The sequence below is a fragment of the Octodon degus genome, unplaced genomic scaffold (assembly GCF_000260255.1).
Source record: "Octodon degus isolate 3935 unplaced genomic scaffold, OctDeg1.0 scaffold00037, whole genome shotgun sequence".
In the NCBI taxonomy this organism is placed as follows: domain Eukaryota; kingdom Metazoa; phylum Chordata; class Mammalia; order Rodentia; family Octodontidae; genus Octodon; species Octodon degus.
In genome coordinates, this window is record NW_004524613.1 from 12330765 (window position 1) to 12354842 (window position 24078).

General features: G+C 38.8%; 1 protein-coding gene across 9 annotated transcripts in view; it reads right to left on the reverse strand.

Annotated features, from left to right (window-relative positions):
- Zhx3 (zinc fingers and homeoboxes 3) overlaps positions 1 to 24078 on the reverse strand; it is a 223036-nt gene that overhangs the window by 197729 nt on the left and 1229 nt on the right. The window lies entirely within an intron of this gene.

A 24078-nucleotide genomic window follows, 5' to 3' on the forward strand; every position in this document is an offset into this window, starting at 1 on the left:
TTTTATTTTTGCGGAACCAGTGATTGAATTCAGGACCTTGCATTTGCCAGGGAAGTGCTTATTCCACTGAGCCATGTCCCTGGCCCATAACCAACATTTTTTTAAAAAACTATAGTTTTTTTGGGCAACTTTCTGGCATATGAAAGTACACCAGATTAGTCACTCAAAAAAACATAGACATAAACATTGCATCAAGGGTCCAAATGACAAGCAATTTGAAAAGACAGCAAATATGGTGAATAACAGCTGGTCTGCCTGGAATGAACAGTCTCAACTGAATGTGAACAGAGAGGTACACAACTACTTAAAAACTGATTAAACAGAACCACTCTTTTCTTTATTTACCCACTGAGACAGGAGATGAAGATTTGTGCAGGGGATCAAGGGCCTGCAGCAGACCACAGCTAGTGATGGCTCTGATGAGTACAGCACAGTAGCTCACACACTAAAGAATTTGCATTCATGAACTTACCCCAAAACTACTCTACTAACTCAAAGTATGATCTGGAAGTCCTGCAACGTCAACATAACCTTACAGAGAATTTAGAAAGGTGGCACCCAGACATAATGAATTAAAATCTACACTGTAACTAAATTTCCACATTACTCAGTAGGCATACTCCAGTAGGCATACTGCAGTCTGAAAAGCATGGTGAAAAGTATGGTGCTAGGAGATAACTTCATGTGACAGGAGGTTTTTCCAAATGCTTGTCCTTGGACCTCTCCTCTTCTTCACTTTTATTCATGACCTACAAGACAATACTAAAGAGCCTTCACTAAATCTCATGGACCACTAATCTGAAATGAAAAAGCCACACAAGCACCTCCTAGAAGAGACTAGGTTTGGTAGATCATGCAAAAATATATAAGCAACCAGAGATTTTCTAGAGAAAAAGAAAATTAATGTTCACTTTTGTAATCACTACAAGTTAGACCACTTCTGAAGAAAAGCCTATAAATCTGGCCACACATTTTAACTGTGACTGACAGAAAACTGTGGACACAAGAAATGGGGAAAGATAAAAAGAAGAAACAGGACCAAGAGACTATCATGAGCGATAGCTGAACTGGAGGATCTTAAACTTGAATGAGGGACTAAGTGGACAGAGAGTAGTACTGCTCATACGTTTGAAGAACCATCCCAATATATTTACACCACAAATGTATTTTCTAGTGTTTCTATGTGCCAGGTAGTATATCTGAAGGTAAAGATTCAGCGAGTATAAACTGGAACTCCTCTTTGATATTCTAACATTTCCTGCCTAGTGGAAGCAACTTGTCTGTTATTCCAGACAAGTGAATGTGCACAGAGAGGTACACAAGGCCGATGAAAGGCAACTGGAAAGTTACAGGCTCTTTACAAGAAAGTTCCTTCTGACAACAGAGCTATAGCTTTGTACAAGAGTGAACAGACAGGAGTGATGGGCTTCTGGGGATTGAAAAGAATGGATTAGGGAGAAGGTGACTATCTCTCAGGGAGTAGCCCAGGGAACTAACAGGCCAATGTTAATATTACAAGATTAAAAGATAATTGGGGCCAATATAATTAATCTAACACAAGATTCACATACAATTATGCTGCATTTAATTTAGCTCAGAATAAATTTCTAAAAACCTACATACAACTTAGGGTTGGTTATGTTATGGTTTGTGTCTCATTGTCTCCCCAAAGCCTCATGCAGTCATGTTGTGGCCTTCCAGAGTTTGTGGTTAATTTATGATCCAATGCTGGGATTATTGGTGAGAGTGCTTCTGGGATTACGGGAGTGAGTGCTACACTGCCCTGGGAAAGATAGCTTGAATACAATATACGGAAGGGAGAGAGGCTTGCTCATGGCAGCTGCTGCCACTGCTCCTCCCTTTTTGCTCTTACTGTTTTGCCGTCTTCCACCACCATGAACTGCTGCCTTCTGCTATGTGCAACTCTGCCTTGGAGCCAGCAGTGGACTCAGGACTGAAACCTCCACAAATTATGAGCTAAATAAACCTCTTCTTCCTTAATTTTGGATGTCAAGTATTTTGTCTCAGCAACAAGGGGAAAATAACCAAGAAAGGTTATGAGCTAAATTTGTATGTAAATGATGTCTAACTTTTTTTAGTAAAATTTTTGTTTTGTTTTGTTCTAAGACAAGGTCTCCTTACATCATTCAGGCTGGCCTTGAAAACACTATGCAGGGGCCAGGGAGATAGCTCAGTAGAATAAGTGCTTGCCTGGCAAGCACAGGGTCCTAAGTTCAATCCCCAGTACCCCCCCCCCCCAAAAAAAAGGAAAAGAAAACACTATATAACCCAGGCTGTCCTCAAGCTCAGGTGCCTTAGCCTTTCAAGTACTAGGATTACAGGGGTGCACCGCCATATCTGGCTCTAGTAAAAGTTTTTAAAACCTAAGACTTAATAAAAGTCCACATTAACATTTAAAAGACAACTCTGCCTAATGACTCATTTGAGTTGTAATCTTCCTTCTGCCAGCTACTCTAAACTACGGTATTTCATCATCCCACTCCTAAAATTATCCTAAAGAAATGACAATTCCTTTTCCATTTCCAGAAAGAATAAAAGGGCAAATGGTAGAGGATCTAGATATTTAAAAATGTGAATGAATACTATTAAAAAAATACATAAACCACTTGATGTCCAACAAAAAAAATCAATCCTTTTCATGGACCAACACAAGATATAAATAATAAAAAATAATACTCAACAAGTAAAAAAGTTTAAGGTAAAATGAACTATTATAAATAATTTTGTAGGTTTCATAGCAACAAGGAAAAAATACAATTTAAGTTTAAAAAATATTGTACAGGGCTGGCCAGATAGATCAGCAGACTAAAGCACCTGCTTAGGCAAACACAGGGACCAGGGTTCAATCCCCAGCACCACAAGCCTTGCCAGCCCCACCCCTGTGTTGTACTGAGATACGAGATTGTGACTGGGCAAGGTGGCGCGCACCTGTAATACCAGTGCTTGGGAGGCCGAAAACAGGCAGATCATTACAAGTCTGATCTACATAGTGAGACCCTGTACTAAATACGTAGTTAGACTCTGTACTAAATACATTTTTTTAAAAAAATTGTGTACAAATCAAGCATATGAACAAAAACTATGAAAAAAATGTCCAAGTTTAGTTTCTAGTATGTTATAATTCTTCATCCAAAATTTCTACTTCCCTGTTGACTATTCAACAAGTACTTTTCTAATGAGCATAGCAGACACCAAAATAATCAATTCATTAAAGAATCTGTACATCAACAAGAAATGAAATAGCAAAGGGGACACAGTTTGATTTTTCATCTTCAATTGGTTATCTGTTCTTTATAAAGCTCCTTAAGTTCATAAACTCCAAAAGTAAAGATGATGATACTCATGCTATGAAAAGTACTTAACATTTGTGGAAAGTCAAAGGATTGTGTGCAGCAGCTGCCCATAAACTTTGGGGAAAAACAAAAGTAAATTTCTAGAGTCTATTTTGTTTTTCACCTTATTTGCCCTCACTTAACATCACTCATGCCAAGCTGAGTTTTTTTCCTTTACTTTTCCCTTCTCAAATTCATAGATGTGAAGAAAAAAAACCCAGCTCTGTCTCCCAGGAATGCCATGAAATGTAGCTTTTGGGAATGAGTTACAAAGAAAGATATGAGGAATATCCAACTACTATCTATCACCAGAGATCTGCTAGGACTGAGTTGACTAAGGGCCAACAGATTTGGGTTAAAATTCTCTATACTCTTAACATGGTAATGACACAAGAAAGTCCTTAGCACACATTCATGCTCAAAAACTGTTTGCCTCAGCCGGCCAGAGCACCGGCAGATTAAAGTGCTTGCTTAAGCAGACGCAGGGGCCGGGGTTTGATCCCCAATGTAGTGTGCTGGCCCCGCCCCTGGGGCAGGCTGAGAGGGGGATAGAGACTGGGTGTGGTGGCACAGGCCTGTAATCCCAGCACCTGGGGGGCTGAAAACAGGAGAATCACTGCAAGTCTGATTTGTGTAGTGACACTCTGTAAACCCTGTACTGTACCTAAATACAAATAAGTAAAAATAAAATGTTTGTCTCATCCCTTTATTCCACCTTCCTCTAAACACACAGATACAAATTCTGCTCATTATGAAATTGCATAGCTCTTGCATTACTCTACACAGACAACAAATACACTGAGAGGGAAATTATAGAAACAATACCTTTTACAATAACACCAAGGAAAATGAAATATCTTGGAATTAATCTAACTAAAGAAGTCAAAGATCTTTTCAAGGTAAATTACAGTACTCTTAAAAAAGAGATCGTAGAAGATTTCAGAAAATGGAAAGATATTTCATGCTCCTGGACAGGAAGAACAAACATTGTGAAAATGGCCATACTCCCAAAATTGCTGTACAGATTTAATGCAATCCCTATAAGACTACCACCAACATACCTCACAAAGGTTGAGAAATCATTCCTAAAATTTATCTTGAACCAGAAAAGACCTAGAATAGCAAAGCCAATACTGGGCAATATAGACAAGGCAGGAGGCATTACAATTCCTGACTTGAAATTATACTACAAGGCTACTGTGATAAAATCAGCATGGTACTGGCAACAAAATAGATCTGAGGATCAATGGAATAGATTAGAAGATGCTGAAGACCCTACGAACACACTCAGCCCCTTATCTTTGACAAAGGGGCCAAACATACTCACTGGAAAAAAGATAGCTTCTTCAACACATGGTGCTGGAAAAACTGGCTCTCTACATGCCGAAAACTACAACTTGTCCCAGTTCTATCACCATGCACTGAACTAAAGTCAAAATGGATTAAAGATCTAAACATTAAAGCAGAGACACTAAATCTCCTGCAAGAGAAAGTAGGAGGAACTCTTGAAGACATAGGGGTAGGCGAAGACTTCATGAACAGAAATCAAATCACACGGGAAACAGTTGAAAGAATTAACAACTGGGACCTGTTCTTACTGACAAGTTTTTTCACGTCAAAAGAAATTACAACAAAGTGAAAAGGCAGCCTACAAATTTGGAAAAAATCATGACAAATAAGTACTCAGATAAAGGTCTGCTCTCTAGAATTTATAAAGAACTAAAAAACACTAGGGCACCAAAATTTAAAGACCCAACCCAGAAATGGGCATCTGAGATGAACACACACTTCTCAGAGGATGAAATTAAAAAAGCAAATAAATATATGAAAAAAGGCTCCATATCATTAGCCATCCATGAAATGCAAATTAAAACAACATTGAGATATCATCTCACCCCAGAAAGAATGGCTATCATAAACAAATCACCCAACAACAAATGTTGGAAAGGCTGTGTGGAAAAAGGAACCCTTCTCCACTGCTGGTGGGAATGTAGACTGGTGCAACCATTATAGAAATCAGTGTGGAGACTCCTTAGAAAAGTTGGACTAGAAATCACATTTAAACCAGCTATTCCTCTACTGGGAAGTTTCCTGGAGGATCTGAAAACATCATATCATAGGGATATATGTGTGCCTATGCTTATAGCAGCATAATTTGTGACAGCCAAATCTTGGAAACAACCAAGATACCCATCACCTGAGGAATGGTTGAAAAAGATGTGGTATTTTTACACAATGGAGTATTAATCAGCTATTAAGAATGATAAATTCGAAGGCTTTATATCGAAGTGTATGCCACTTGAACACATACTCATAAGTGAAATAAACCAGACACACATCTGTAAATATCGTATAGTTTCCCTAGTATAAGAACTCAAAAGAAGAAATACAAATAGAAACGTATAATACAAGTAAAAGGAAAGCAGGATCTCGAGGACTAACTAATCAAGAGAGGGAAAGAAGAAGAGCTAGGAAACATGAATATGTCACGCCAAACAGTTGTATGTAGAAGATGGGCAAGGCAATGATTCTGATAATCTTCAGAAGATTTTTGAATCTAGCAGTTAATTGGAAAGATTCTCACCATGACTAACTATATATACTGATACCTGTGAACTAAGCAACTGCACTGAAGATGGTAATCTGTAATAGTAGTTTCATGCTTGGAGTGCCTTTCATTCTGGTCTACTGAATATGGGCTGCTTGTCATGACATGCCAGTTGTTGCTGTGCTGTCTCTTGGGTAGATGCTTGTTCAAAAAGAAGGGGATAGTGAATGAAGGCCAAGAGATAGGAAAAGGAATATTGTGGGACTGTCCTGCTTCAAGGTTGTATATGGTGAGATTTTTGGACTTATGTGTAAACATAAGAAGTATATAACTCTTTATGCCTATTTTTAAAATATATTCTAATTTTTAAATGTTTTTTCATCATATTCTATAAGGACTTAAATTAAAGTTCAACATATCAATACTTGATGAAAAATACCTGCTCCATGTTATGCCTAAGATGTTTGATATGCAGACAAATAGTGAGGTTAAGCTTAACAGCCTAGGTTGTATGGTAATAGCAATAAGCTTGTCTCCTGGATGGTTAACAACCTAAGTTTGCAGACCAAAATTAGAGAAAAAGGAGGGCCGCAAGGAAAGTCAACATTTTGGCCCTAGCCTTCCAAGGTCAAGTAAGACTCAGGACATATGAGAACTTGTACTGTAACGTCATATAACTCAATAGTGTTCCAAATTTTCTGATCAAGGAGATTATGGGGCCAAAGAGGAAAGTGATCAATGAGGTAGAGTGTGCCTAAGGAAAATCACACGGAGAGAAAACATTCTCTCAGGCTTTCACAGAGAGCACACTGGCCAAGCAATGGCCGTGACTCATCCACATGGCTGACACTGACAAAGGATCTACAATCTGAGGTACAGGATCTCAGGATAAGTCCTGAAGGGATTTCACTGATCTTATCAGACCCAAAAGCTACAACTCTTGTTGCATAGGTCCTGCTTTACCTTGGTCTTAACCATCCAGAAGAAAAGTATAAAAACGAAGTATAAGAAGTAAAGCCATGGTGTTATGTTGAGCTGTAGGGGACTCAGGTCAACAATTTCTGACATTGCCAGTGAAGTGGAAGACCCAATACTATTGTGGACTACTGAACTCTTTTAGAATATTTTGCTGAGTTTACACATCTATAATATTTAAATGATGGAACTTAATAAAAAAGGGTATACAGATGAATGTCCATTTTGTATCTGTGTATTCAAAGTGGTTAGGATAGATATATAGTTACATTCTCTTAATGAATAGAGGGATTTGTTCTAATGGTGTTTGTAAATAGGATATCAAGTCCGCATCTTGTACAGCAATTAACCACTAGGAAGAATGTATGCAATGTGTTAATTATTGAAACTGTCCTACCAATTTGATTTAAAACTGTCTCATTGCTATTTGTCTCTCAATAAAATTATGGAAAAAAAAAGAAAGAAATTGCATATCTCTCAAGCCTAACACTTTCTGGATGCACGCTCCACATTTCTTTACCCTATTCTCTGCCCCAGCAGTCTGTTAGGGGTTTTTTAACAGGCCCTTGTGCCCTTTGACCTCTGATTGGACTAATCAATCCTAAGGCCCAGAAAGAGATCAAATGAAAGAAACAAGGGATGAAGAAAAAGGTATGGTTAGAGAATTCACTCCACTTACTCTGGTTGCATCAGTTTCCTCTCAAGGTAGCCTCTGCCAAATGATAATCTTTTCTGGTTTCTGACACTTCTTTTGTCAACATCCCTTTAGAGCTAGGGATGGTAGCAGCTCTGATTCCTGCATTACTCTTCATGGTTTCTTGTACATCTGACCCACATCTCGTTAAGTCTTTTGTAATTATCCCAAACTGAGAATATTACCTTTTCCTATTGGTACTCTTAATTAGAGCTTAATTAGCTCTCTCTATAGCACTCTAGAATCATTTACATCTTGAGTCATCATGGAGAGAACAGGCAATGGTGAGGCAGTTTAACTTTAACTAAAATATCACCTCTCAGTCTGAGATGATGTGCCAGCAAGATATGATGACCCTAAGACACTAACTCCTAACAGTAGCCTATGTTTCCCTAACAGGATGGAAGGAGTCCCAAAGCTGAGCCACTCTCCTCAGACACAGGGGAATATCAATTTCTAAAACCTTCATACTCTGTGAGTTGAACCACCTCCATACTTTAAATCTTAAATCTAATCTCAGTCAATAATTCCCAGCTTTCTTTTAAATTAATAATGGAATGACATACACAATCTCTTAGGAACTGGGGAAGGGAAACACAGCAAATGTCCCCTCCTCCCACTGTGCCACTGTTCCACTGTTTCAAATGAGTGAGAAACTGCACAAAAGCAACTCTCCAAGCAAGAGGGATATTTTAACTGCTGGTTGAGTGGGAAATGATATAGAGTAACCAACCTCCAATACAGTTTTCTCCTTATCCCAACTCACCGAAGAAGTAAGGAAACAGAGGCCCATAGAGGTTAAGTGTGAAGAAAAAGCTAGAACTAAGCATAGGGCACCTATCTACTAGCTCAATTTTAACTACATCACATTATCTCCCACTATGCTCAAAGTTTCCTAAAGGAAAGGCATAAAAAAAAGTGTAGTGAGTTGGGGATATAGCTCAGAGGCTTAACTGCCTTCCTGGAAAGCTCAAGGTTCTAAGTTTGATCTCCAGTACTACCAAAAAAAAATGTTAAAAAATGCAGTTTAGCCTATCCTATCATTTTTACTGGCTTAAACTAATGAGGTCAGGAGTTGTCCTAGTCATCCCAAGACTGAATAAATGACAGAGGCATAACATGTTCCCACCACCTACAACCACTGGTGGTACATGCATGACTAGCCCATATGGTCCGTTGTACCACTGGTGGTAGAAGTGGTACTGTCATGCATGTTCCACTGGTGAATCAAGCCTCCTGGTAGCATATTAATCTCATTTTACTAGATCTAAAGAAGCAAAGTAGGCCCATATTAAGAGCTCATACTCTGTGAAACATAGAGCAAGTCCCAAACTTTCTAGGCTTCCATTTCTTCCTCATTAAAATGAAGTCAATTAAATTACTATTAATAATATATGAGGCCAATTAAATTACTATTAATGATATATTATTAAAACAAGGTTGTTGTCTGACACTAAGTGATGTGTGTAGAGTCTTCTGTATAGTGATTGACATGCTGTGAGGGGCGAAAACTAGTTCTTGTTATCAGACCCACTGAAGATGCTTAAGTCTCCTCTAGATGGAAATCAAATTCTATGGCTTTATTGGAAGTTTATTGTACTTCATGGACTTAGAAACCTTTTGTTTTCTTTTTCAAGGAAGAATATAACGTCATTACCAAATGTAACAAAATAAAACAGGAAAAATAACCTAATAAAACCACTAAGATAAAAGTATTGGGCCAAGGAGATAGCTCAGTAGGATAAGCACTTGCGTGGCAAGCGCAAGGGCCTGAGTTCAATCCCCAGTACTGCAAAAATAAAAATAAAAAATAAAAAGTATTGCCTTAAGAGCTAGGCATGACAAAATGTGAAATGGAAAAATGGGAATCCCTATGGGGCCAAAACCCCAAACCAACTATAAAACCTTTAATGAAAGTACAAAAGAAAAAAAACCTGTCCATTCTGCAAAGTGGAGACAGGAGGATCTCAGATACAAGCCCAGCCTGGGCAACTAGCATCTTAACAAGACTTGATTTGAATTTTTTAAGAATGGGGGAGAAGCACCTAGGGATATAGTTCAGTACAAAGGCCCTGCATTCAATCCCTAGTAACATGCACACATGCATATATATGGACATTTGAAAATGTACACTCAATGGGAAGTTCTGTAAGAGTTTCAGTCAAGAAGGGATTAAGTTACACAGGGATTAAACCACCAGCTTAAATATAATAGCTTCATAGATATATATATATCTTGGAGTGATCCATTAAGACCATAATTAAAATAAAGTTACATCTGAAGAAACTGTGCATCCATAGTCTAAAGAGAAGTACTTGGAGATGAAAGGGGGGATGAGAGCTTTAAGTATCTGAAGGGTTGTATATGTAGTATATAGTGTGAAAGATTGTGCTAAATCTAGTGAGTCAAAGGTCATAAAACAGATTAGGGTTTCCTGTGAAGAAGAATATTAGTGAGCTAACGAAGAGATCTACCAAATCAGAAAAGGAGTTGGCATCTTACCAGTGAGCATAGTGGAAAACTCTACAGTCACCTTTCTATATGATAGTCCAAAATCCTAACAGACATCCAGTTCGGACACCAGTAACAATGTATGTAGGAATCAACAAAATGTGGCACATATGTGCAAACTTTTCTCACAAAACTTTAATATGAGGGCTCAAGTTTGATGTGTTACATATATAAAGTCTTATTCCATTTGAGAGGTATTCTAGTTAAAATTAACAACTACATATTGTTTTGGTCATAAAAATAATCAGCCCAACATTAAAAATGTACAAGTAGAATCTGTTACATTATTTTGAGTAATGGTGCTAAGAATTTCACATAGTCATAGGCAATATTGCTTTTTGCCCTTCAGAACTCAGAAAACTAAATACAAAAAAAATCAGGAAAGTTCTAAAAAAAAATCACAGTCACCATAAGTCAATATTTTATTTTCTTTGTTCTACTTGCCAAAAGAGAATGGGTTTGGATCTGAAAGATAAAAAAGAAAAGATTTAAAAGAGGAAAAAGGGGGCCTGGCCCTAGCTCAGTCCTTTAAGTGGTTGCTTCCACAAAGCTGTCAGCCTCAGGTTCCTGGAGTTCGAACCTTACAACTCTCCCGCTGGCCAAAAGCGCCCTGAAGGCATTCGAGGAAGAAAAAAAAATAAAAATAAAAAAAAAAAAGAGGAAAAAGACATTTGAAAGACAATCATGTGAGTTTAGTGACATTAATCACCTCAAACTTTGCTAAAATACAAATGTGCAGGTTGTGTACAGTATACTGTGCTGTCTCTACCCATCTCTTTTGTCCTCTACCACAATAAGCTAGTTAGCAGGAGGAAAGGATATAAAGGCAAATGGTCCTCTTTCATCCAGTCTATTTTCTGCTTTCCAGAGCTATCACAGTTCATCACAGAAGAACATTGGTGTTCAAAACCATGGAAGCAATTGTAAAGACAAAACCAGAATTGTGAAATCACAAAATACAAGACACATGTAATGTACTTTGGAGCAGAGGTGAGGGAGTGGAGGTCCAAATTACCAGATGAAAAGCTCTTCTGAAGCAATTCATCTTAAATGATTTTTTTTTCATTTCAGAAGATAGACTATCACAGTTATCTTAAGAAAATTAATTTCTTCTCTTCAAAGAAGATATTATATCTAAATTCCAGACTTCAGACCCAATGAGATAAGTGTTCTGTTGAACGTCATTCAATCAGGTGTGCATACCTGCACTGTAAAAGTGTGGCTTTCACCTGAGCTGGACAAAACAATCTTTGTCCTAGATCATGAAGTATTTTGCTGTAACCCTATCCTTTAAGCACTATTAGCTACAGAGACAAATGAGTAAACAGGGCACTAAGTGCTATCATAGAACTCCAGAAGAAATAGAAAAGAAGTGGCGCCAGCCTCAGGATTAGGAAACACTTTCTGAAGGTGGGGGCACTGAGATAAAGTCAGAAAGGCAAATGGGTGTTGGCTTGATGGAGAAATAGAGAGTTCATTCTAAGCACAGGGACACAGAGGAAATCCAGGAGATCCAAGGTCAGAAGCCCAAAGACCACTATCAAATCAGCATTGGCCTGAGGACTTAGGGACAAGAAAAGAGCTACAGCATGAATGACCAAAGAAACAGAAGAGCTGAGGAAGAAAAAATTAAAAGTTAAAAAAATGTTTTTGAAACTGAGGAAAAGAATATCTTAAGGCTAGAAGAGCTCACAGTGTGAATGGATGCAAGTAAAGTCAGGCAAGAGAGGCCTGGATTTAGATAAATACAAAGGACCATTGTATCTGTTGCCCAAGACATTTCAAGAAAATGGCAATGACAGAGGTCAGAGCACAAAAGGCTGAAGTGCAGAGCATGATGAAGTAGACCATGGATAAAGCTACGCACAGGAAGCTTAGCTGAGAACAGGAACTGAGCTAACATGAAACACAAGATTAAATTTTATTCTACAGTCTGCTCTGAGCTATACTCTCAGCTCCTTCTGAATTCTTCCTTTGCCTCACCCACTACATTCAGTTTAAACCTCAGGCCTGCCCTTCACCTGTTCTTCATACAACACCCTATTGTGTTCACCTCAAACCAATTATTTCAGAATCCACGTTTTCCAATCTTCCAGGTGGTATATTTCCTGGATTTAACCATCAGGCACTTTGAAATTCAGATACCCAAGCCTTAGCTTGTTTTTCTGTACCCTATTGAAGTTGTGTGGCCTTTATCAAGGCCCTTCACCAATATTCTCATCTCAAAGATGAACACTGTCTGCCTCCACAGTTGTTACAAAGCTCACCTGGGATGGGGTATAAATACCCTAGTTCTCACCTACATTTCTCTTGACCTGAGGGCCTCTCTTTGACCTTTGCCATCAATCCCCTTCACCAGAAACCAGTCCTAGGCCTTTAGCTCTTCCCAATTCCTGTCCATTAAGGCAGAAGTGGCCTCTTCATTTTGTACTAAAGCTGCAGGGGTCCCTCCTCACTCTTTCTAAAGTTTCCCCCACCACTCTTTGCAAACAAACACAAGCACACCCAAATTTATCTCCTGTTCAGCCCTCTCTCTTTTCTCATCCTAAACATCTCTTCTTTGGCCTTATCCATGAGCTCCCATCCTAGGTTTGGTGCCTAAAGGCCTCCCAGATAATCAACTATTCTCAATCTGCTCCCCAATCCAGCTGGCTATCAAATGCTATCCCAGGGAAACCTTGGAAATCATGATTTGAAGACAGCACAGATCCACCCAGACTGGATCTCCTTCACCATGGCTGACTGGATTACAAAGGAACATGATTATTACTTGCTATTATTTAAAATAATAGATTAACATGTCTATTACTTTAAGCTACTTAAGCTTCCACAGGATTTGTCTATTATAGTAACTTTCTCTACATCATACCAGGACAGGGGGAAGATGATAATGGTAAAGAACAAAGCTGATATAAAAGCCTGTAATAACACTGACTCCATATATATCTTACTTATCCTCTTCAAGGTATTTTAAAGTATGTTTTCTCATTAAATACATGGCCATATCTTATGCCACAAATTCAAGAAGCAGTAACAACCCATCACAATTCTTTTCTATCCACTGTAATGTGGGACACTGAAATAGTCACTCCCAACAACACCTTTGCGGAACTAAATTCACTGGACAATTTTAAATGTTTCTGTTACTTTTTATGGTACTACCTCTCTAGAAATTCTCCTTTGCTTTTATTTCTATTACCCCATTCTCCTGATCTCTGTTGCTACTTTCTTGGTTTCCTCTGTTGACACATCTTTCTTCATCTCTCCCCTAATATTTGGGGTTCCCCTATATTCTACAGCTCCATCTTTAGACTTCTTCCGACCTTACATATCCTAGTTCTTCTGTTTAAAATCATCCACAAACTTAGTTTCAACTGACTCATATTCACTGGTGACTTCCCTTCTGATGTATTTCCAGTCCTGACCATTCATGTGAACTCTCCAAATCCTGGCAACATATGCTTACTGGGTTCCAATTCCATGGTCACCTCAAGCTCAATACAGCTAAAGCTTCAATGAGCACCTTGTTTACTATCTTTTCTGCAGTGATAACAAGAACATGTATAAGTACTGTATTAGTCAATGTTCTGTAGGCTGATATGAAAAACAATATGAAATACACCAATATATGTGCTTATATGTATGTTTGAATACATGTACAGTAGGAGATTTAGGTTAAAGGGTTGTGTCACTTAACAGTAGAAACCAATCTGAATATTGGAGGCCAGCAGGCTGGAAATTCAAGTAAGAATTGATATTGCAGGGCTTGAGGCAATAGCTCAGCAGTCTAAGTGCCTTTCTGGCAACTGCAAGGTTAGTTCCTGGATACCACATGCCATGCCGGCACTGGATCCCCAGGCTCACTGTGTCAGCCTCTAAAACCAGTTGTGGTGGTACCTTCCTGTAATCCCAACTCTGAGGAGGTTGACACAGGAGGATCACTATGAGTCTGAGCTGCACAGCAAGACCCTGTACCAAATAAATAAAGAAATACAATATCTAAAAAAGAAGAGTTGATATTGCAGTTTTGGTCTTATCCTCAACTAAAACAAATATTCTTGAAGATAAGGTCTGGCCATCTCACATCTATGTCCTCCGCATACTGCACAGATTTGTCACACAGCAGAAAATCAGTTTACTGTTTTACCCAACTGGGTATAAAATGACATACTATTCAATGAGATAGGATAATGTATGTATAAGACATGAAATCATGATGAATAAGAATTACATTCTCAGACTCCTAGAGATTCTATTGCAGTGAACCTAAGACACAGCCTAGCACCCGTATTTTTAAACACATATACTCTGTTGTAGCTTCGATTAAGCCTGTTCCTCAAAGGCGAAATGCATTCAAAAGGCAGAGCTTTCAGAAAGTAAATGAATCATGGGGGCCATCTAGCTGACTTGCTATTAGGAGATAGGGTCTGGTTGAAAGAGGTGGATTGCTGGGGGTATGATTTTGAAGGCTATATCTTCCCCCCCCCCGCTCTTCCCTTCTCTCTCTGCTTCCTAATTACCATGACTTAAGCAGCTTTCCTCCACCAGATTCTTACACCATGCCTTCTTGTCTTGGAGCCAGCTGAACATGGACTGAAATATGAGCCAAGAAAATATTCTCAAGTTGAGGGTATCAGGTGTTTTGTCTCAGAGATGAGAAAAATTATTAAAACAGATTTTGGTACCAGAAGCAGGGATGTTGCTCTGACCACCTGTGTAATTTAGAAGCCTTTGCAACTGGCTTAGGGAAGGACACTGGAAAAGGTTTGGTGATATCAACTAAAGAAGCCCTAAAATGCTATAAGCTGAACTTGATATATGTAAGATTCTTCTAAGAGCTCAGAAGACCATCATGCTGACAGAAATGCAACCATAAAGACCAGGTCTAGAAGGTTTCAGTTGGGAAGGACTACACCAACAGTTGGGTCAAAGGCTGCCTTTATTATGCTCTGGCAGAAAATGTGTTCACATTTTGCTCATTCTTGAGACTTTGTAAGGCAGTGAGATTAAGGATGGCAGACTAATCTAGCACAGGAAATTTCAAGGTAGCCCAATAGTCAGACTGTGGCATGGGTACTGCAAGCAGCTTTTAGCCAGGTTTATATTGAAACCATAAAGCCCATTTTAAAAGTTTCCAGTTTTGGACTGGGGAGATAGCTAAGTGGTCTAAGCATGTGCCAGATGTGTCCAAGCATGGCAGATGCAAGGACCCAGGTTAGATCCCCAGTACCACATGCTGTGCCAACCCCAGAACTAGGCATGGAGCTGCATGCCTGTAATCCCAGAGCTGGGGAGTCTAAGAAAGGATCACTATGAGTCCCAGCTGTGTAGCAAGACCCTGTACCAAATAAAAATAAATAAGATTTTTAATTTTTTTAAGCTTCTGGAAGTATGTAACATAAAAATTGAAAACCTCTAGGCATCTAGGATATAATAACCTGCTGTTTTTGCTGTTTTTCCTCAATGCTTTTGTGGACTCCTCTTCCTTTACCTAATGTCTAAAAACTTGTATTCCTCAAGCTATTTTATCCTCTCCTATAGGTTCCATTCATTCCTGTCAGCAAGTGACTTGCAGATTTGTTTCTGCCTCATGATTCCAGGCCTTTACTATCTTAAGTGCACCACGTGGACTTAAAATATTTAACTCATACCATCGCCAAATTCATTCTTCTACACCCCCCTCTCACTGATGGCATGGCCACCTTTTCACCTGCTCCAAACAGAAACCTTGACATTGTTTTAGATAACTACATATAAGCTAAAGTACATCTGAGTACAAGTACATCTGAGCTTGCCTTAAGTTTCAGAGGAGATTTTGAACTTGAACTTTTCTACAATGATGGAATTTTTAAGACTTCAGCAATTCTTTAAGATGGACTAAATGTATTTTATATAAAGGTGTATATAAATCTTCTGTGCCAGGAGTAGACTGTTATGGTTTAGATCAAGGTTGTTTCCCAAAGGGTTCATGTGCTCAAAGGCATGGTTTTGGAATGTGATTGAATCACAGGGCCACGTACTGACTTACTTTTAGGAAGTAGGGTCTGGTTGAAACAAACAGGTCACTGGGAGTGTGACCAGGAAGGATATTAGGATATACAGTACCTTTCTCTAGACTCTTCCATTGATACTCATTTTCTGTCTCATTCTCACATATTTCCTTCCTTCCTTCCTTCCTTCCTTTCTCTCCTCACCCCATGCCCATCTCTGTCTATCTCTCTGTCTCCATCTGTGTCTCTATTCTGTCTGTCTGTCTGTCCATCTGTCCATCCATCTCTCCCTCTCTCCCTCCTTTCTGGCCACAATGAGGTGAGAATTTTTCCTCCTTTGGACCCTTATACCATACCTTTCTGGACTGAAATGTGAGCCAAAATAAACTCCTCCTTTAAGTTTGAATATTGGATATTTTGTTTCAATGAATCATTTAGGAACACAGTACTACCTGCCCCCAGTGTTATCCATTTGAATTGAGGTAACTTCCAAAGTATAATGAATCTGGACCAAAGCTGACTTCTTGCAGAAAAATCTTGCAACCAATAACTCTTCCTGGTTATACTTTTTTACCTCCTTTAGAAAACATCAGGGGCCAGGGAGATGGCTCAGAGGAATAAGCGCTTCCTTGGCAAGCACAAGGGCCTGAGTTCAATCCCCAGTTCCACCCAAAAAAAAAAAAAAGAAAAAGAAAGAAAAAGAAAACATCTAATCATTTGAGGCTCCTACAGACTGGCTATAATACCTATTTCCACTGCTGTGATGTCTGACCCTACCTTACTCAGTGATATGACCTTACCTTTTTTCTACCCCAAACATGCTGCCATTCTTCCAGATGGCTTCTCTGACCACATGGATAGACTTTGGTCATCTTCACTAAGTTTACTTGATTTTAGTTATTCATGTTTGTGGCAAAACATAGGAGTTGTCCATGCCCAATAATTAATTGTCCAACTCTTAAAATCTTCCACTCAAATGTTTCTCTTTAATCATATCCTTCTATTACTTCATCACTCTAATTCCCAAATTTCATCAACACCTTTATTCCTCCACATCCAGTCTAGATTCTATCAAACATGTTAATCACTCTCTTGCCAATACTTTCAGTTCTCCTGCTCCACTGGTCTTCTGCCAATTATCCCTTCTAAACCTGAACTCTGGCTCAGTTCAACTACATACCTTCTTTGCTCCTAAAACTATGTAACTGAACATTACTGGTTTCCCAATCAATCCATAATCCTCTCCTCAACAGAACTTCACATAGTGCCTGGCGATCACAATGGATGCTGCCTCTAGATCATTACTCTTCTTCCTGACCTCAACTGTTTGTCAAAACTTCTCATTTCTTCTCTGAACCCTTCCAATTGATTGACTGACTGACTGATTGTACTGAAGATTGAGTTCAGGTACTTCATACTTAACTACATCCTCACCCTTGTTTTTACTTTTATTTGGGGACAGTGTTTGCTAAGTCATTAAGTTGCTCAGGCTGGGCTTGAACTTGAGACTCTCCTGTCTCAGTCTTCTGGGTGCTGGAATAAAATCAACATTTATTCTTAGAAGACAACCAACCTTTATTTTACAGAGATGATGGAATGGAAACTACTGTATTGGTACTCACTTATAAGCTATCCTATCAGAAAATATAATTTGCCCAGATAATCTATCATGAGGGTTGTCAAATCCATTGTACTTGAACTAGGCCTTTATTTACACAGTCATTTGAAGTAGGCTCCCTTGTAGGAAGCATTCCTAAGGTAAACAGTACAGTGATGGTATCTTACTAGTCAAAGGTAATTAAAACAGTATGTTCAGCCTCTTCAAAGATCTCTGTACCCTGAGAATCCTAAAGATATAGAAGAGTTTTCTAAAAAGAAATGAAAAGTAGCTATCTTATCTCACAAGCATTTAATAAACCTCAATCCAAACAAAGTTGCCATGTATCAATAGAATTATTATAAATCCCAACCCAAACAGTCAATTCCCTGATAATTTTCATAAATTCAAAACCAAGCCAGATGTGGTAGTGCATACCTGTAATCCCAGTACTCAGGAGGCTGAAGCAGGAGATAATTATGAGTTTGAGACCAGCCTAGGTTACAGAACAAGTTCAAAGTCAGCCTGAACTACATAGTATGTCTTTCTTACCTTTCTCATGGAGAAAAAATACCTGGCACCCAAAGTTAAAGAGAGAAAGATTTAATTGGTTCACAGTATGTACAGGTTTCAGTCCATAATCAGCTGGCTCCAATGCAGCATGGCAAATGGCAGAAGGGCAACAGTTCATGGCAGCTGAGGTGGTACAAGACAGCAAAAGTAGCAAGAGTGAGAGCATGAGACAAACCTTTTTCTGTTCCTTATATTGTACCCAGTCTACCAGGACTAGGGTGGTACCAACCCAATCATTGGACTGATCCAGCCATCACCATCACTCCTCCTTAATTCTACTACCCCTAATCCCAACATTACACTACCAATTAATCACGTACTCAGCCATCTCTGAAAAAGGCCCACCACCCCATGACTGCATGAAGGGGACATCTAGATACAAACCATAACACAGTGAGATCTTACCTCAAAAAAAATTAAAACCAGTGATAAAATAGTGATAATCTGTCACAAACTCTAATTAAGGAGGCAAGAAGCCTTTTCTCAAGGATTTTTTTTCTCTTACATCCAACACTCTTGTGTTCATGCATGCTTGCATGGGTGCATGTGGGGAGGGAGTAGCCTTGAACTTACTTATGCAGCCCAGGCTGCCCTGAAATTGAGCAATCCTCCTGCCCCAGTCTCCCAAGTGCTGGTATTACAGGCATGTGCCAACCATACCCAGCGCTAAGAATTTTTTTTTTCCATTTATAGCTGAAAAATATTGAAAAGTAATTTTTCTAAGTGTCTCCGTCACTCTTCTCTCATTGCTGGGACAAATACTCAACACTCAAAATTAAAGAAGGAAAGGTTTATTTAGCTCACAGTTACTAGAGATTTCAGTTGAAACTCATCTGGCTCCAAGGCAGCATGGCACATGGCAGAGAGAAACCTTTCATGGTGGTCAAAGACCGGAAGTAGCAGCAGCTCAGGTAGCTAGTTTAGCCTTTTCTCTCCCCCTTATATTGTAATGCAAATTACCTGCCCTAAGGCAGGTGCATCATACACCCCCACAATTATCAATCACAAATTCCAAAAGCTACCCCATGACTGTGTAAGGCTTTGGGGAGGACACCTATACAGAAACCACAACACTAATGACTAACAGAAAGTAACAAACGTAAAGCTAAAACACAGAGTTTGAAAGTAAACTAATCTATGTGTTTTGGCATAGTGGTTGTTTGTTTGGGTTTTGGGGGGTTGTTTGTTTTTGCTTTTGAGACAAGGTATGCAATCTATATTGGCCTTGACCTTACTACAGCCTCAAATTCATGGTGCTCCTTCTGCCCGAGCATCCCAAACACTAGTATCACAAGCCTGTACCAACAAACTGAGCTTAGCATAGTGATTACTAAGAGAAATTTTTGGCTGGGTGGAGTGGCACACACCTGTAATCCCAGCTACTGGGGAGACCAGAGCAGAAAGATGGCAAAGCTCAAGGACAACCCTGACAATTTAGCAAGGCTCTGTCTCAAAATAAAAGAATAAAAGGGGCTAAGAACATAGCTCAATGCTTGTGTAACACAATACTCTCAGTTCCACTGGGGAGGAGGATACATTTTAACCCAAACATTCTTATTTTTTTATGCTCCCATATACAAACATGAGGATCTACCAAATGATTGTAACAGCATATCTCATATTTATTCCCACATTCATGTCAGAGAGCTGTAAAAGATAAGCAGGAGGTCCAAAAGTTAAGTCACATGAATTAAAATCCCAATTTAATTACTCTTAGCTGTGTTAACTCTTATTTTTTTATTTTTTTGCAGTACTGGGAATTGAACTCAGACCTTGCACATGCCAGGTAAGTGCTTATAACTGAGTTAACTTCAAAAACTTCCAAATTTCTCTGAATTCCATTTTCTCAGTTAAGAAAATATATATATATATATATATATATATTACTTATATATTAAAATATATTACATATTTATCTTTATAAATATATATTTGCACTCCCATCTTACTAGGTTTTCTCAAAGATTTGCATGATGAGTAAGTGAATGCACTTGGACTTGCTAGATAGTAAATCTAAAAAAAAAAAAAAAGCTGCTGCAATAACTATTAACAATGTTTCAGCCCCTCCACCAACCAGATTCTAGGCACAGCACTGGGTTCCAGAGCTATGCTATAACTGGGCAAGGTTTTTCCTGTCCTCATAGGTCTCTCCCACCCCAGGTACCAGGGATTGAACTCAGGACCTTGTGATTGCTAGGGAAGCACTTATTCCATTGAGCTGTCTCCCTGGTCCTGCCTTCATAGATCTTGCCATCTACTGAAAAAGTTGACCTTAGAGATAGAAACACAAGCATAAAAATAAAATTCCTGGGTTTTTTTGGTAAAGGTACCCAAGCAGGGAGATACATATATACTAAGGCAGTGGATAATGGAGAGGAAGCTGCTATAGAAAGGGTCATCAGGGTAGGCGCTCTGAGGAAACATTTTAGCTGAAAGTAGATGTTTGAGAATGATCTTTCTATAAGAAGAGTTGGGCCAAAGTGACAGGTAAAAAGAAGATCTAGTCAAAAGAGAAGTTGGCATATTGGAGCAATTTATGGCAGTCTACCTGATCAGTGCAATGAGCAGGGGTGAGCAGGGGTTGGAGGAGGCAGGGGCTGCTGCCTCAGAATAAGTGTAGATATGACTATATGTGCAGTAGGAAGGCACTACCCTGAGAGGTGGCACGGTCTTATTTATCAGTCAGATTACTCTGGCTGCTATAAAGAGACTGTGATAGAAAGTGTGATGCTAGGAAATGAGGTAGGAGGCAGCAGACAATCAACCTGCTGAGAGAAAAGAGTGGCTAAATTAGAAAGCACAGGAATGGAAGAATCTGAAATATTCTGGAGGCCCAGCTGACAGGTCAAGCCAATGGCTTAGACATGGGGTAGGGAAAGATGAAGGATGACTTTTAGGTACCTGAACAATGAGAGAACAGAAATGACAATAAGATGGGGCAGGCTAGTGGATGGACAGGAAGGACGACAAGTCATGGAAGAGGAACACAAATTTTGAAGTTTGAAAGAGAAACTGAGAGACCAATTTGGGACCGTGCAGCAGCAATCAAAGACAACAGAAACACCTGAAAGTGCCAAGTCTGGAACCTGAGGAAGAATGGGAGGTATACAGACAGAGTCATCTGCACCCAAGGGATATTAATGTCCCAGGCTGGGTGAGTTCATTCACAGAGAAAATACTACAACAGGAAGTAGCTGAGAGAAAAAAATAATAATAATAATGAGAAACCAGGCTGGCAGTCTAAAACTGAACATGGTTATGCAGCACACATTAAGAACACACAGAATTGCCCCCAAATACATGTTCAAGAAATGCCAATAATACAAGTAAAAATTAACATGCAGCCTCATGAGGCCTTCAAAAGAACAAAAGTTTTATTTAGGATTCTTCCACAAAGTTCTTGTATATTTGGAACATAAGTAAAACGAATTTTTGAAGGTCTCTGGACTGTGTCTTAGGGATACTTCTTCTTTTTTTCTTTTTTTTTTTTTTGGTATTTAGTACAGGGTCTACAGATCAGACTTGCAGTGATCCTCCTGTTTTCAACTTCCCAGCCACTGGGATTACAGGCGTGAGCCACCATGCCCAGTCTCAACAGCTGTCTCAGAGTGCCCTGGGAGCACGGCCTGCACAACATGCTGGGGATTGAACACCGCTCCCTATGCCTGCCTATGCAGGTGCTTTAGTCCACTGAGTTATCTGGCCAGCCCTTGGGGGTATTTCTCTTTAACAGCAAGAAGCAAGCCCCCCTCCCCCCCCCAAAGCCAACTCACTAAAAAGTAGCCCAACTGGAGCTCAAATCTTCAATAATCTTACATTAATATATTTTCTATAAAAATCCTGCCTCAAGATACAATTTTTCCTTCCTTCTAAATGAAGGTACAATGATATATTTTGTTCCAGGTATTGTTTCATGCTAAAAGATAAAACTGTCCCATGAAGCTGGACATGGTAGTTCATACCTATAATCCCAGCACTCTGAGACTGAGGCAAGAGGGTCACAATTTCAACACCAGTCTGGAAAACTCAAAATTAGGGAATAAGAAAACAGCTCAGTGCAAAGACCCTCAGAGCCATCCCTTGCAGGTTTTTTTTTTTTTAATGTATGAGAGATATAAAGTGTGCAAAAGGTCAAAGATTTTAAGTAATTGTACCCTTCTAGATGATCCAAAAACTGATAACAGCGAGATGAAAAGGAATGAACTGCCAAGAAAAGTGTAACAGCTACTACCCCCCCAAACGAAAACACTTTAAAGCTATAATTATATCTCTGGGTATCTGCCACACACAAAAATCCACTCTGCTCTTAAGGCTTACACTATCACTAGAGCTACCAAACTGAAATCGCAGCTGTAAACATAATTAGGACACTTCATATTTTCAAAGATTCCCTATATGACACAAGGGATAATGCATAAAGAAAGCCAATAACATATGCCAAAAATGTTCTCTCAGCTGTTCAAGTTAAATCAAGAGTGTAATACTTTCTGAGCTCATAAGCCTCACATTTTAGAATTCTTTCTTCTCAGATACAGAAATGAGAGAATATCATGATTGTTATTCACATCATAATATACCTATCTAGAAGGCTACCAGCAAGATCACACTAATGGATGGATAATGAACATTCATTGTTCATTCATTCAGCAAACAGTTCTGAACTGTGAGGACATGCTAGTGAAAAAGTCTCACTTGCGGATTAATGAAGGAGAAAGATAATAAACCAAAATATAAATATATGTTACTAAGTGTTGGTAAATAAAGCAAGGCAAAGAGGGATGAAGGATGGAAAATATATCATAGTGTGGTCAGGAAAAACCTGAGAAGATTATATTTGAGCAGACAGCTAAAGATGTAAAAGTTCTAGGAAAAGAAAACTACAAAGACAAAGGCACTGAGGCTGAAATATTCTTGAAGTTTTTTTTTGGTTTGTTTGTTTGCTTTTTTAATGCTTTAAGTTTTTAAGGAATCTGGTTTGGCCTAGAAGTTAGGACAGAGAGGTAGGTAGCCTAGTAGGCCATAGTAAGAACTTCAGGTTCAGGTTTTACTTTAAGATGAGAAACTATTAGAGTGCTCTATGCAGAAAAGTAGCACAACCTCACTTTTTAAAAGGATCACAAAGGGAACACAAGTTCCTACTCATAAAACTACAACATCTCTCTCATAATTAATTACAAATTAAAGGAAAAGTATAAAATAAGTTTTAGTTTGTAGCATTTTTGCAAGAAAATATATGTATGCATGGAAAGAAAAGACTAAAAAAGATAAATGTCAAACTATGGGTTCACTATGATTTGTGAGATTATAGTTTTTTCTTTTACGTTTGCTTTTTAAAGGGTTTTTTTGCCTTAAATATGAATTATTTGTAAATTTTAATGTTCTCTTTAAAAAACAAAAACCTACCGCACCATGAAAGGATCCTAGTCTGAAATCTTCAATATAAAAACAAAAAACGTGGGAAGCATTTTTCCAAAAATTACCACACTTCTGCAATGTTCGCCTGTCATGAACCACTGCACAAATCAAGTCTGACTCCACATATCAAGGTCGCAAAACCAACTTGGTTAATATGTTTACCATTACATAGTAACTCTGTGTTTTAAAACATCTCCGATACTATCTTTCCAAGGCAGCAATAGAGGGGCCTGTTTCATTCATTTCCGAAGTTTCTTTGATACTTCTTTACAGCTTCTGGATTTTTCCACTGTATGTCTCTTAGAAACAAATTGCGCTCGAATAAATTGTTCCAGCTAATGAAGTACATTTTTGGCTCTTTCTCCGTGGTTGAGAATTATCCGGCAAAATACCAATTGTTTTAAGACGCTTTTTCTCTTAGT